The sequence below is a fragment of the Myotis myotis genome, unplaced genomic scaffold (assembly GCF_014108235.1).
Source record: "Myotis myotis isolate mMyoMyo1 unplaced genomic scaffold, mMyoMyo1.p scaffold_m19_p_1, whole genome shotgun sequence".
NCBI lineage: Eukaryota > Metazoa > Chordata > Mammalia > Chiroptera > Vespertilionidae > Myotis > Myotis myotis.
The window spans coordinates 185,921,437-185,934,274 of NW_023416313.1; positions in this window are offsets into that span (position 1 = coordinate 185,921,437).

A 12,838-nucleotide genomic window follows, 5' to 3' on the forward strand; every position below is an offset into this window, starting at 1 on the left:
AAAAACATATTTTTATTTCAGAGAGGAAGAAAGTGGGAGAGAGAGATAGAAACACCTATGATGAGAGAGAATAATTGATCGGCTGCCTCCTGCATACCACCAACTGGGGATCGAGCTGACAACCCAGGCATGTGCCCTGACCAGGAATCGAATCATGATCTCCAGTTTTAGAGGTGGATGCGTAACCACCGAGCCATGCCAGCCGGGCTGACAAATAAAACACATCCGAGGGCCACATATGGCTAGCAGTTTGCAACCTTTGACGCAGGCAGAAGGGGCTTAGTTCCTCAGTTTCACGGGCTGCAGCGGAGGATCAGTGCTGTGGTCCCATGGGTCCCAGAGGCCATGGAAATGGAGTTCCTGTCACTTGGATGGAACAACTGAGGGCAGCACAGCAGAGTGAACCTGGATTCCAGGCAGTGGGCCGAGGTGGGTACAGCAATGACTTGTGCACCAGCAGCCAAAGACTGTACAGAATGAGAAGGTCCCAGGGGATGCCAGTGGGGGTCCATGAGGACACCTGCCACCCACCCCTTGGCATTTCAGAAGGTCCCCCCAACTTAGGTGCAGGCCCTAGAAAAAGAGACCAACATCGGCTCCTCATATTATAAATTGACTGTGATTTAGCTTCTCTCCTGCGTGGAAGGGAGGTTCAAAGCAGACATGAGATTCCCACTGTGGGAATCTGTATATCGCTTTCTCCAGCAATGCTTGGGAGGGACAGGCTGGGACCGACTGATTTCCCAGGGGCCTATCAGAGAGGCCCATTCTCAGCCGCAGATGACACTTGGCTTTTGAAAACCAAATTCCAAATGCTTCCTGACTGTAAGGAAAGAGTATGGAAACCGCAGCAGCTTTAGACACATACTCCCTGAGCCCCGAAGGCTAAAGCTGCCAGAAAGTTGGACTCACTGGGGAAATGACTCAGACCCTCATTAGCAATCTAAATGGTTTATTCCTACACAGTTGTAGGCGGGACCAAGGAAGTCAGGCCTCAGCTTCAGCAACACCATCAGGGTGACGGTGGGATGGCAGCTAGGAAGGACAGGATGGGAGAGGCTGCATGTCCTGGGTGTTTGTAACGCCCGTGCCCAGCCCTGACTATGAGCCACTAAATCCTCAGGAGGCTGCCGTGGCTCCCATTTGCCAAAGCTAAAGTCAGAATGACCCAGCAAATGGGAAAAATAAAGAGAAACAAAGTGTTCAAGGATTAATAAGTATAAAGAGCAAACATTTTCCTCTTTATTATTCAACCCCATGCAGTCGCACATTTACAGTGCTTGTTAGGGAGCTCTGTCAAGGAAAAGTGTAGGGAAATTATCGTGCTTGCCCGGGCCTTGGAGAGAAACGGGGGCCGGCATCTCACTGAAGAATATGAAAATCTATATGTATTAAGAGTGGCAATGGGAGAGCTGGGAAATGTGTGTCCTGACTGATAGCAACTGTATTGCTCCCTTTCTTCCAAGGGCTCCTTCTCTCAACCTTAGAATTTATTTTTCTGTCATTGAAAAGTTATCCAAACGGCTATCCGGCTCTTCCAACAATGCTGAGTGATGAATGGGAAGTAGGAAGGCGAACAGTGCGCAGGCGTGACTCTCGATCACCCACAGGCTGAAAAGAGACTCAAAGGTAATTTGCCACAGCTAATCCCTCTTGTACACATTATAATACTGGAGAGAGTGTGCATCGCTCCGATTCACCATTGCCACTCACCTAACCACCCCAGCAGCCTCCCAACTGGTCCCCCGGTCCTTACTCTTTACCAGCTACATTCTGTTCTCCACGGAGTTGCCAGAAGGATCTGAAAACTCAAGTCACTTCTTGCCACTCCCTGTGTAAAACTTTCAATGACTTCCTGTTGCACTTAGAATAAAACCCAGACTTTTCGCCATGACCTTTATGGCCCTGCTGACCAGTGTCAAAGATAAACAATGCTGGGCAATAGTTAAAGTGGGAAGAATAGATTTTAATCAGTAATAACTATTGCAATGGAAAAAAGAAGCCACCGTGAGCTGAATTCAACCTGGATTTGTAGAGGTGAATGGATGTTTTTTGTTTGTTTTTAAATCTGTTTTTATTGATTTTAGAAAAAGAGGAAGGGAGAGGGAGAGAGAAATATCGATGAGAAAGAAATATCAACATTGATTGGCTGTCTCCTGCACACCCTTTGCTGAGAATTGAGCCTGGCATGTGACCTGAGCCAGAATCAAACGAGTGACGTCTTAGTGCATGGGTTGAGGCTCAATCACTGAACCACACCGGCCAGGCTGAATTGGTGTTTTTAAGGACAAATGAGAGAGTAGAGAGAGGAAGCAAACAAGGGCTTAGGACAGTAAGAGGAGGGAAAGATTACAAAGGGCTAGTCCAGGGGTGGGCAAACTTTTTGACTCGAGGGCCACAATGGGTTCTTAAACTGGACGGGAGGGCCGGAACAAAAGCATGGATGGAGTGTTTGTGTGAACTAATATAAATTCAAAGTAAACATCATTACATAAAAGGGTACAGTCTTATTTTTCAATAGTTTTATTCATTTCAAACGGGCCGGATCCGGCCCGCGGGCCGTAGTTTGCCCACGGCTGGCTAGTCAGTATACATGCATTTAGGCCAGCTGTGTCTGCAGGCTAGCAACTCACAAAGTTAGGATTCTGTCTTCCCGGGAGACAGACCTTCTCCTCAGGTGATGGCTAGAACACACAGTAATGCTTTCTTGACAGCCTTGAGTTTTTAGGCCGGCACTTTCAAAGGGGCTAGTTATCTTGGGATGCAGCCTTAAAATGATGCTAGTGGTTGTTTACGTCTTTATAGACCAAGATTGAAACCGACTTGAGCGGAGGGTTCAGAGAAGCCTGGCTAGAGTTTGGTCATGAAGAGAATCTTTGTCACTGCTCTTCCCCTACATCACTTCCCCTTCATCTGACATGCATCTGCCCACACACCTTGCTCTGATCTGCCTTCAGTTCCACCATATCCCACCCTCCTGACAAAAAATGTTTTTACTTATGCTAGTTTCTCAGCCCTTTCTCTCCTCTGGACATCCAGTAACCGCGCATATTTATGACTCACTCTGAACGTCACTTCCTCTAAGAGGCCTCCTCTAATCAACCCATCTAAAGTAGGTCCCTTTTGCCCTAACTGGTTTGGCTCAGTGGATAGAGCGTCGGCCTGCGGACTGAAGGGTCCCAGGTTCGATTCTGGTCAAGGGCATGTACCTGGGTTGCGGGCACATCCCCAGTAGGAGGTGTGCAGGAGGCAGCTGATCGATGTTTCTCTCCCATTGATGTTTCTAATTCTCTATCCCTCTCCCTTCCTCTCTGTAAAAAATCAATAAAATATATTTAAAAAAAAATAAAGTAGGTCCCTTTTGCTCAGTGGTGCAGCCATGGGTAAACTACGGCCCGCGGGCCGGATCCAGCCCGTTTGAAATGAATAAAACTAAAAAAAAAAAAAGACCATACCCTTTTATGTAATGATGTTTACTTTGAATTTATATTAGTTCACACAAACACTCCATCCATGCTTTTGTTCCGGCCCTCCAGTCCAGTTTAAGAACCCATTGTGGCCCTTGAGTCAAAAAGTTTGCCCACCCCTGGGTTAGAGTGTTGGCTTGAGGACCTAAAGGTTTCGGGTTCAATTCCCAGTCAAGGGTATGCACCTGAGGTACAGGTTTGGTCCCCAGTAACCAATCAATGTCTCTCTCTCTTAAAAAAAAAAAAAAAAAAAGAAAGAAAAGTAGATCCCTTTCTGTTCTTCTCTATCTCTTTTGCCTTGTTGCTGTTGTTTCCCATCTCCCTATTTGGCCAAAAGCTCCATAAAGGTGAGGATCATGTCCGTCTTCATTAACATCATATCTCAAGTGTCTAGCCTGGTAAATACCAGATGCTCAGCAAATATCTACTGATAAATGAATGTTCTCCATCCTTACCCACGTCTCACTTCCTCCAGAATTGACCCATTGTGAGCTACCCAGGGCTTTCCATATCATTTGAGCACAGGAGAGTCCTGTGAGACTTAGAAGCAGAAGGTAGAGAATTTGTGTTCCTGCATCAAAATAGAATTTTACTTAAAATGTCCTCATGCTGTAGAGCCAGTACGGGATCAGGGCAAACCCGGGGGACTGCACTGTCACCTGCCTGCCTTATGCCTTGCAGGCCGAGCTCCAATTCTGTGCTGTACAGGGAGGAGCCCTGGGAAGTCTGGCCCCAAAGCGAAGCTTACATTTGGAGCCTAACCGCAGGACCATGCCTTTTCCAAGATGATCAAAGGCCCTTGGAGAAACCTGACTTCTCAGCACAATGGGGGGTCTGCAGTAGAAACCCCTGGCCCGATCCCCAGCATCCTGGAGAAAGACCAGTTCTCAGAAATTTGAAAAAAGGGAAATGGCAAGTCTTTGTGGGAGTCTCAGACCATCAGCATATCCGCCTGAGGGCTCACTTAGGTGTTGGGAAGAGGGATTTTGGGGGGAGATCTGTAAAGCAGATTATCTAAATTTGACTATGTCAATTAATCTATGAGATCATACTCTCTGCCTTTCAAACATTCAGTGATGGCTTTTCTATAATTCTTAGGGGAACGCTTCATAGAATTCTAGCCCCAAATGTTGATCTCCATTGCCCCACCCCTAACCCTGCCTCTCTAAACTCCTCTCTGCCTTTTGGGACACTGTGTATTCCTGGTTCTTTTTATCCTTCCAACCACTTTTTTCATGAAAGTCACCTTTCCAGGACTCTTCTTCCTACTCTGATTGAGTATGATCACTGGGTTTTCCCGAAATGCAGTTGTCAGCTCTCTTTACTTCCCATGGTTTCTCAGGGAGCTCCTTCTACATGTAGGTTTCAACTACCACTTTATGCTGATGACCCCTCCGAAGGCATCTTTTGACTGGACCAGTCACTCAGGCTCATTCCTAAATTACAGGAGTGTTTACAGGCATAGAAGAGGAAATATCATTTTCCCTTTACCGTTCTGAGTTCTTGGCTGAGGCCCCTGTAAGAAAAACTACTAAATGATTAACAAAAGTAGACAGTTGATGCATGCGTGCAGAGCACATCATGTGGGAGAAACAACGCGGAGGCTTAGAATTCCAGCTTTTCTAGCATCTTCAACAAAGAATAATACCCTGGTAGAGAAATGACAGGACAAAGTAGTTTGTTAAAAATTTCTTATTGTGGAAGAATACACAAAACATAACATAAAATTTAACTTCTTAACCATTTTTAAAAAATCCTCACTCAAGGATATGTTTTTATTGATTTTAGAGAGGAAGGGGGAGAGAGAGAAACATCAATGTGAGAGAGAAACATTGATCTGTTGCCTCCCGTACACACACTGACTGACTGGGGATCAAACCCATCATCTGGGTGTGGGCCTGACCTGGAATGGAACCTATGACCTTTCGGTGTATGAGACAATGCTGGAACCAACTGAGCCACACCAGCCAGGGCTTAACCATTTTGTAAGTACACAGTTTACTGGTATTGAGTGCATTCACACTGTTGTGCAACCATCACCACCATCCATCTCTAGAACTCTTTTCATGGAAACTCTGTACCCATTAAACAATAACACCGCATTCTTCCCCTCGCCCCAGCTCCTGGCAACCACCATTCCAATTTCTATCTCTATGAGTTTGACTATTCTAGGTACCTCATATAAGTGGAATGATTTAGGGGAAAGAAGTTTTAGTCTTCCAGGGGCCACAAACTATGGGAAAGTAAATAAATGGGAGGAAACTAATGAAATAAGGTTTGTTTGCAGAATCCTCTATTAAGTCTCTGGGATGATAAGAGACTGTCTCTAATAAAATAAGAATTCATATCCTGCCTTTAGGCAAAAAAAAGGGGGGGGACCTTTTTCTGGGTTTGTTGCTTTTTAAAAAAATATATATTTTTATTGATTTTGAGAGGAAGGGAGAGGGGGAGAGAGATAGAAATATCAGTGATGAGAGAGAATCATTGATTGGCTGCCTCCTGCATGCCCCCTACTAGGGATCAAGCCGGCAACCAAGGCATGTGGCCTTGACTGGAATTGAACCAGGGACCTTTCATTCTGAAGGCTGATGCTCTATCCACTAAGCCAAACCAGCTAGGGTGGGTTTGTTGCTTCTTAATTGCCTTCAGCTCAAAAAATAAATTTTATGTCAAAGAGGCATATTTTGGGATGACATATTCTGATTTCCTTCATGGGCTACATCTACCATCCCCTCAAACTCAACAGGTGCTGAACTCGATTCTTCAGCTTCTCCATCCGGTTCATTTCTACCAGTGCTCCTGTTTCTATGCCTGCATACACTGTTTCTTCAAATCTCTGATGTGACATTCCCAAGGTCACCTTGAAGCCGTCATTTCCTTCTCATCCAGGCTGAGTCCCACCAGCATGCGGATCATTTCCTTTAACTCTCTCTGGAATCTGTCCTCATGTTAGAACTATTGTAGTTCCAAGTGGCAAAACCCTAACCCAATCTGGCTCAAGCACCAATAGGAATGCACTGGCTTACATATCTGAACAGTGGGATCTAGGCCCTGGGAAGACATTTTCAGAAATTACCTTTCTTCAACTCTTTTTTTTTTTTTTAATTAAATCTTTATTGTTCAGATTATTACATTTGTTCCTCTTTTTTCCCCCCCATAACTCCCCTCCTCCCAGTTCCCGCCCCACCCTCCGCCCTCACTCCCCACCCACTGTCCTCATCCATAGGTGCACGATTTTTGTCCAGTCTCTTCCCGCATCTCCCACACCCCTTTCCCCCCCAAGAATAGTCAGTCCATTCCCTTTCTATGTCCCTGATTCTATTATAATCACCAGTTCATTCTGTTCATCAGATTATTTATTCACTTGATTCTTAGATTCACTTGTTGATAGATGCATATTTGTTGTTCATAATTTGTATCTTTACCTTTTTCTTCCTCTTCCTCTTCATAAAGGATACCTTTCAGCATTTCATATAATCCTGGTTTGGTGGTGATGAACTCCTTTAGCTTTTCCTTATCTGTGAAGCTCTTTATCTGACCTTCAATTCTGAATGATAGCTTTGCTGGATAAAGTAATCTTGGTTGTAGGTTCTTGGTATTCATCACTTTGAATATTTCTTGCCACTCCCTTCTGGCCTGCAAAGTTTCTGTTGAGAAATCAGCTGACAGTCATATGGGTATTCCCTTGTAGGTAACTGAGTTTCTTTCTCTTGCTGTTTTTAAGATTCTCTCTTTATCTTTTGCTCTTGGCATTTTAATTATGATGTGTCTTGGTGTGGTCCTCTTTGGATTCCTTTTGTTTGGGGTTCTCCGCGCTTCTTGGACCTGTAAGTCCATTTCTTTCACCAGGTGGGGGAAGTTTTCTGTCATTATTTCTTCAAATAGGTTTTCAATATCTTGCTCTCTCTCATCTTCTGGCACCCCTATAATTCTGATGTTGGTACGCTTGAAGCTGTCCCAGAGGCTCCTTACACTATCCTCGCATTTTTGGATTCTTTTTTCATTTTGCTTTTCTGGTTGAGTGTTTTTTGCTTCCTCGCATTTCAAATCATTGACTTGATTCTTGCGCTCCTCTGGTCTGCTGTCGGGAGTCTGTATAATATTCGTTATTTCAGTCCGTGTATGCTTAATTTCTAGTTGGTTCCCCAATATAACATCGAGGGTCTCATTAGTTTTCTTGTAGATCTCATTAAGTTTATCGGCGGCTTCTAAACAGTTCTTGAGAGACCGTAAAAGTGTGGTTCTGAACTCTATATCTTCCATTGACAATTTTGTCCTGTTTCTTTGTCTCCACATTTTGTTATGCTTCCTTGGTGCACCCCCTAGTGGTCTTTGTTCGAAGTCTTATAGTTAAACCTTGATTGTTGTAGCTAATACCAGGGAGGGTTTGACCTCCAGGCCAAGTGGCTATGAGAATCAGCTGTGTCAGCAGTGAGAGAACTTCTGTCCTCTAGGGAGGTGCTAATCTAGCCTTTGCCTGAGGCTATCTGGCAAATGGCTCTGTGCAGGGCTTGGTCGAGGCGGGTCGCACAGGATCAACAGGGTGGGCTGAGCGAGCAGTTATGGCAGCTCTCAGTCCTGTCCCCAGGGGCTCTGTCTCTCTGAGTCCCAGCACCCGCTGCAAAGCTCAGAGAGAAAGCTGGACTCGCTCTGACCGAAGCCAGACAGTCCCGCTTCTCCCGTTTGAGTCTGGGTCCCTAAAGACTCGCCTGTATCTGGAGCTTAGAGTCTGCGACTCCCTCCCGATTGAAAACGCCAACCGCGCCCTCCGCCGCCAGCCCGCTCCGTGCACTCCGCACCTCAGAATTTGACTTCAGCACTGCGCCTCCTCTGAGTGTCCGTATGCGTTTCTCTTTCCTCCTAGTTGTAGGACTTCCACTCAGCCAGCGTTCCTGTGGTTCTGGGTGATGTCTGTTCCGTCTTTTAGTTTCACTTTTGAAGTAGTTGTTCAAAGCAGCAAACTCCAGCGTTAACCTATGCCACCATCTTGGTTCTCCTCTGAATTTTGTCCTTTCTTCAACTCTTGGGTCTGTTTTCTCTGTGTTGTTTTCATTGTCAGGCAAGCTTTTCCCTGTAGGATCCAGTATGGGAAGTGAAGGCTTCATGCTCCCGGTATGACTAAGGAAATGCCTATTCCATTTCTACCATTAAAATTGAGCTCTACTGGCCTGCTTTTTACTTTTAATTTAAATCATGAAATTCCAAAACCTGACCTAAAAAAAACACGAAGAAGCAAGTCCTCATAATTAACAAAAAGAGTCTCAGAAAGAGATGAAGGAGATGTATTCTCTCCAGGAGGCTCCAAGGAAGAAGACTTGAAGCTTCTCTGCATTTGTCACTTGTTAAGAAAGATCTGATTTAATGGAGCGTTAAATTAATAACATTCATTAGAACATCAAGCTTGTTTTTCCGTTCAGTATAGAGACTTTGTGTATATTCTGAAATGTCACCAACTTGTTCTGTTCACTGTCTTTGGAAGAATAATTTAAACAAAGGGATCTAGTAAAACTGTCAGGACTTCAAAAAACGTTGCTATTTGTGAAACTAACCTTCAAAGAACAACCTGTATTTCTGGTATCTCTGATTTGCTGTCTCGCTTGATAATGTGTTGGCCTGGTAATAATGGTGAAATGGTCACCTCTGCTTTTCTGAAACAATACAGTTAGTCTTTGTGGAGCAGATGGTCTCTGTTGCAACTATTCATTTCTGCCCTGTAGCACCAAAGCAGCCTGTTAGCAAGCGGGCATGGCTGTGTTCCTATCCCACTTTATTTATAGACACTGACACTTGAATTTCATATAATTTCCATGTGTCATGAAACACAGGGTGTCCCAAACATATTTATGCACTTTAACAATTGATAGATAGCTCACTGCCTTTATAATCATTCAAAATGTGTGTCTACATTTTGGGGGGACACCCTATAGTCTCCTTTTGATTTTTCAACTATTTAAAAATATACAAACTATTCTTATCTCTTGTTTGCACTGGTTGCTCCATCTGGAACTGTCTTCCCCCATTTATTCACGTGGCTAACTCCCTTACTTCCTTCACGTCTCCTCATTTCACCCTAACCCAACCATTCTGTTTAAAACTGCAGCCTGCATCATTTCCCATTGCCCCCACTCCTTATTCCTTTTATCTTGTTATGATTTTCCCATAGGACTTTTCACCTTCTAAAATACTAAATAATTTACTGACTTATAATTATACTAGAGGCCCGGTGCACAAAAATTTGTGCACTCGGGGGGGGGGGGAGGGGGGGTCACTCAGCCCAGCCTGTGCCCTCTCGAAGTCTGGGACCCCTCAGGAGATAACGACCTGCTGGCTTAGGCCTGCTCCCGGGTGGCAGAGGGCAGGCCCAATCCCTAGGTGCAGCCCCTGGTTGGGCTCAGAGCAGGGCCGATTGGGGAGTTGGGGCGCCGCCCCCTGTCATGCACAGAGCAGGGCGGATTGGGAGGTTGCGATGCCACCCTCAGTCACACTCAGGGTAGGGCTGATTGGGGGGTTGGGGCACCGGCCCCTGTCACACTCAAGGCAGGGTCGATGGGGAGGTTGTGGCGCCACCCCCTGTCACGCACACAGAAGGGCCCATCAGGGGGGTTGGGGCTCCGTACCCTGTCATGCACAGAGCAGGGCCCATCAGGGGGTTGAGGAGCTCCCCCCTGTCACACACAGAGCAGGGCCCATCAGGGGGTTGAGGAGCTCCCCCCTGTCACTCACAGAGTAGGGCCGATAGGGGAGTTGGGGCACCACCCCCTGTCACACACAGAGCAGAGTGGATCAGCGGGTTGGGGTGCCGCCCTCTATCACCCACAGAGCAGGGCCAACCAGGGGGTTGGGGCGCCGCCACTCTCACACTCAGGGCAGGGCCGATGGGGAGGTTATGGCTCTACCCCGTCACACACAGAGCAGGGCCCGTGGCGGAGGGGGGGGGGGCGGGGGGGGGGGGTTGGGGCACTGTCCCCTGTCACACACAGAGCCGCAGGGCGATCAGGAGGTTTGGGCGCTGCCCCCGTCACGCTGATCCTGGTGCCGGGAGGCCTCACGGCTCTGCTGATCCCGGTGTTGGGAGGCATATTACCCTTTTACTATATAGGGTAGAGGCCTGGTGCATGGGTGGGGGCCAGCTGGTTTGCCCTGAAGGGTGTCCTGGATCAGGGTGGGGGGTCCCCACTGGGGTGCCTGGCCAGCCTGGGTGAGGGGATGATGGCTGTTTGCAGCTGGTCACACACCCTTCAGGGTGGGGGTCCCCACTGGGGTGCCTGGCCAGTCTGGGTGAGGGGCTGAGGGCTGTTTTCAGGCTGGGGGTGACTGAAGCTCCCAACTGCTCCTTTTTCCCTTTTTTTTTTTTTAATTCTGGGCCAGCTTTAGCTTGAGGCTTGGCTCCAGCTCTTAGGCCTGCCTCCGCTGCTGAAAGTAGGTTTCTGGCCTTTGCTTACAATGTTGTGAATCTGCTGGCTGAAGTCCGGCGGTATTTATTACAGAGTTTCTTAAACTGCAGGCTCAGAGGCCTGCAGGCTCAGAGGCCTGCAGCCACAGGCGGGGAACGTTGGTTTCCTCCGTCACTGAGGCAAGCAAGCCTCATGTTAGTTTCAAGCTGCCTGGCTGCCAGCCGCCATCTTGGCTGACAGTTAATTTGCATATCTCGCTGATTAGCCAATGAAAAGGGTAGCGGTCGTACGCCAATTACCATGTTTCTCTTTTATTAGTGTAGATTTTTTGTCTTCCCTTGTCAAGTGGCAGGCTCTCTGAGGGCAGAGGATTTTGTGTATAAGTTCACAAGTGAATCCAAATTGGCTAGAAGACTGCCTGGCAGGCAGACGATACCTGTCTTAAATAATGACACAGATGGATTAATGACCTATAAAACCTCCGATCAACCATTAGACTGGAGTTCAGGATGAAACGGAATTTTTGGACTGGAACCCGGATTCTTTGTCCGCCGGAATCGAAGAATGAATCCACGGACAGAAAGTGGTATAGCAAAGGTAGAGATTTATTGAAGAACAAGTACAGACTCCCACGTGGGGAGAGGGAAAGAGTCCCACTGAGTTCCTTTTCCCTGGATGGCTTATAAAGGCTGCAGATCCTGGTGCCTTGATATCCCCTCTGATTGATCACTATTCCCTTAGACTGGTTACTATAGTAACTCCTGGGCTCAAAGGTCAATCTCACATGGGGGTGGGGGGGGTGGGGTGGGGGGGTGGGGGAGCATGTGAAGTTCTCCCCCCCAACTCCCCTTCCTTATTGTTTTCCTATTTATTCCCTTTGGGCTTTCTTCCTCTCCTTCTGGATGAAAGGCTTCCTTCTCTTTATTTTGTAAATATAGACCTTTTGCTGTTCCCAGCTCCCTCATTCTATGGAAATGTACCTGCTGCAGCTTTTCAGCTTTCCTATGCTATGGAAATATACCTTCTGCTGCTCTGCAGCGCTGTGCTTCCTCCATGGTCCCCTTAATTTCAAAAATTTCTAAAATTTCCTAAACCTGTCCTATTTTACCCCTAAAATTCCTGTTTCAAGGACATTTGATAATAAAAGTTGGTTTTCCCTTCTTGAAGTGCATAGAGGGGTTAGTCTTCAGAAATGCCTAAGATTCACTTCTTGGACACTTCATTCCAGATAGGCCACAGAACTTCTTCAAATGCAAGGTGGGGGGGGGGGGGGGAAGGACAAAGGTTTTTTATACAAAAGAGAGGTGGATGTTTATAATCTGTAATATCTCTTTTCCAAAATTAGCTTTATCTCCTCCTCAAGTCTGGTAGGTCCCTTCAGCATTCTGTGTGTCTGAATCCTCTTCTAACTTCCCCACGCACCTGGGGGTGGCCAGGGCTGATGACCAGTTTCAAGTGGCTGACAACTTAGGGTTCTGAAATGGAAAGACAACGTCAGGAGCAAACAACTCAGTTTCATTGAAGGGTCAATTCCAGAAAATAAAATGCAAGAGCTGCTTTTCTCCCCTTTATTAAAAAAATGTATTATCTGCAATTGCATATAAGTGATTGCTTTATTATCTTCCCTTCCTTGAAAAGTTTATTTTTGTTGTTTTTTTGTTTGTTTTGGGCTAGTATTTTATTAGTTATATAACTATCATACACCACAGTGTGTGATTATAGCTGCAACTTTGATCAAATTTTGAGGCAAGACACTCTTGAAGCTGGTTTTCTTGCTTCAGTCTGTAAGTATTTTAATTGGAAAATACCTTGTCTCACGGTGCCTCCTTAAATTTGTATTCTGATCTGACAGCACACTTAGTACTTATAACTTATCACTTTCTAACTCTAGATTACAAGCATCTATAAGTATCTATTTACATGCCTATTTTTGCTATTAAATTTCCTGAAAATATCTTGCTCATTTGTATGACCCAC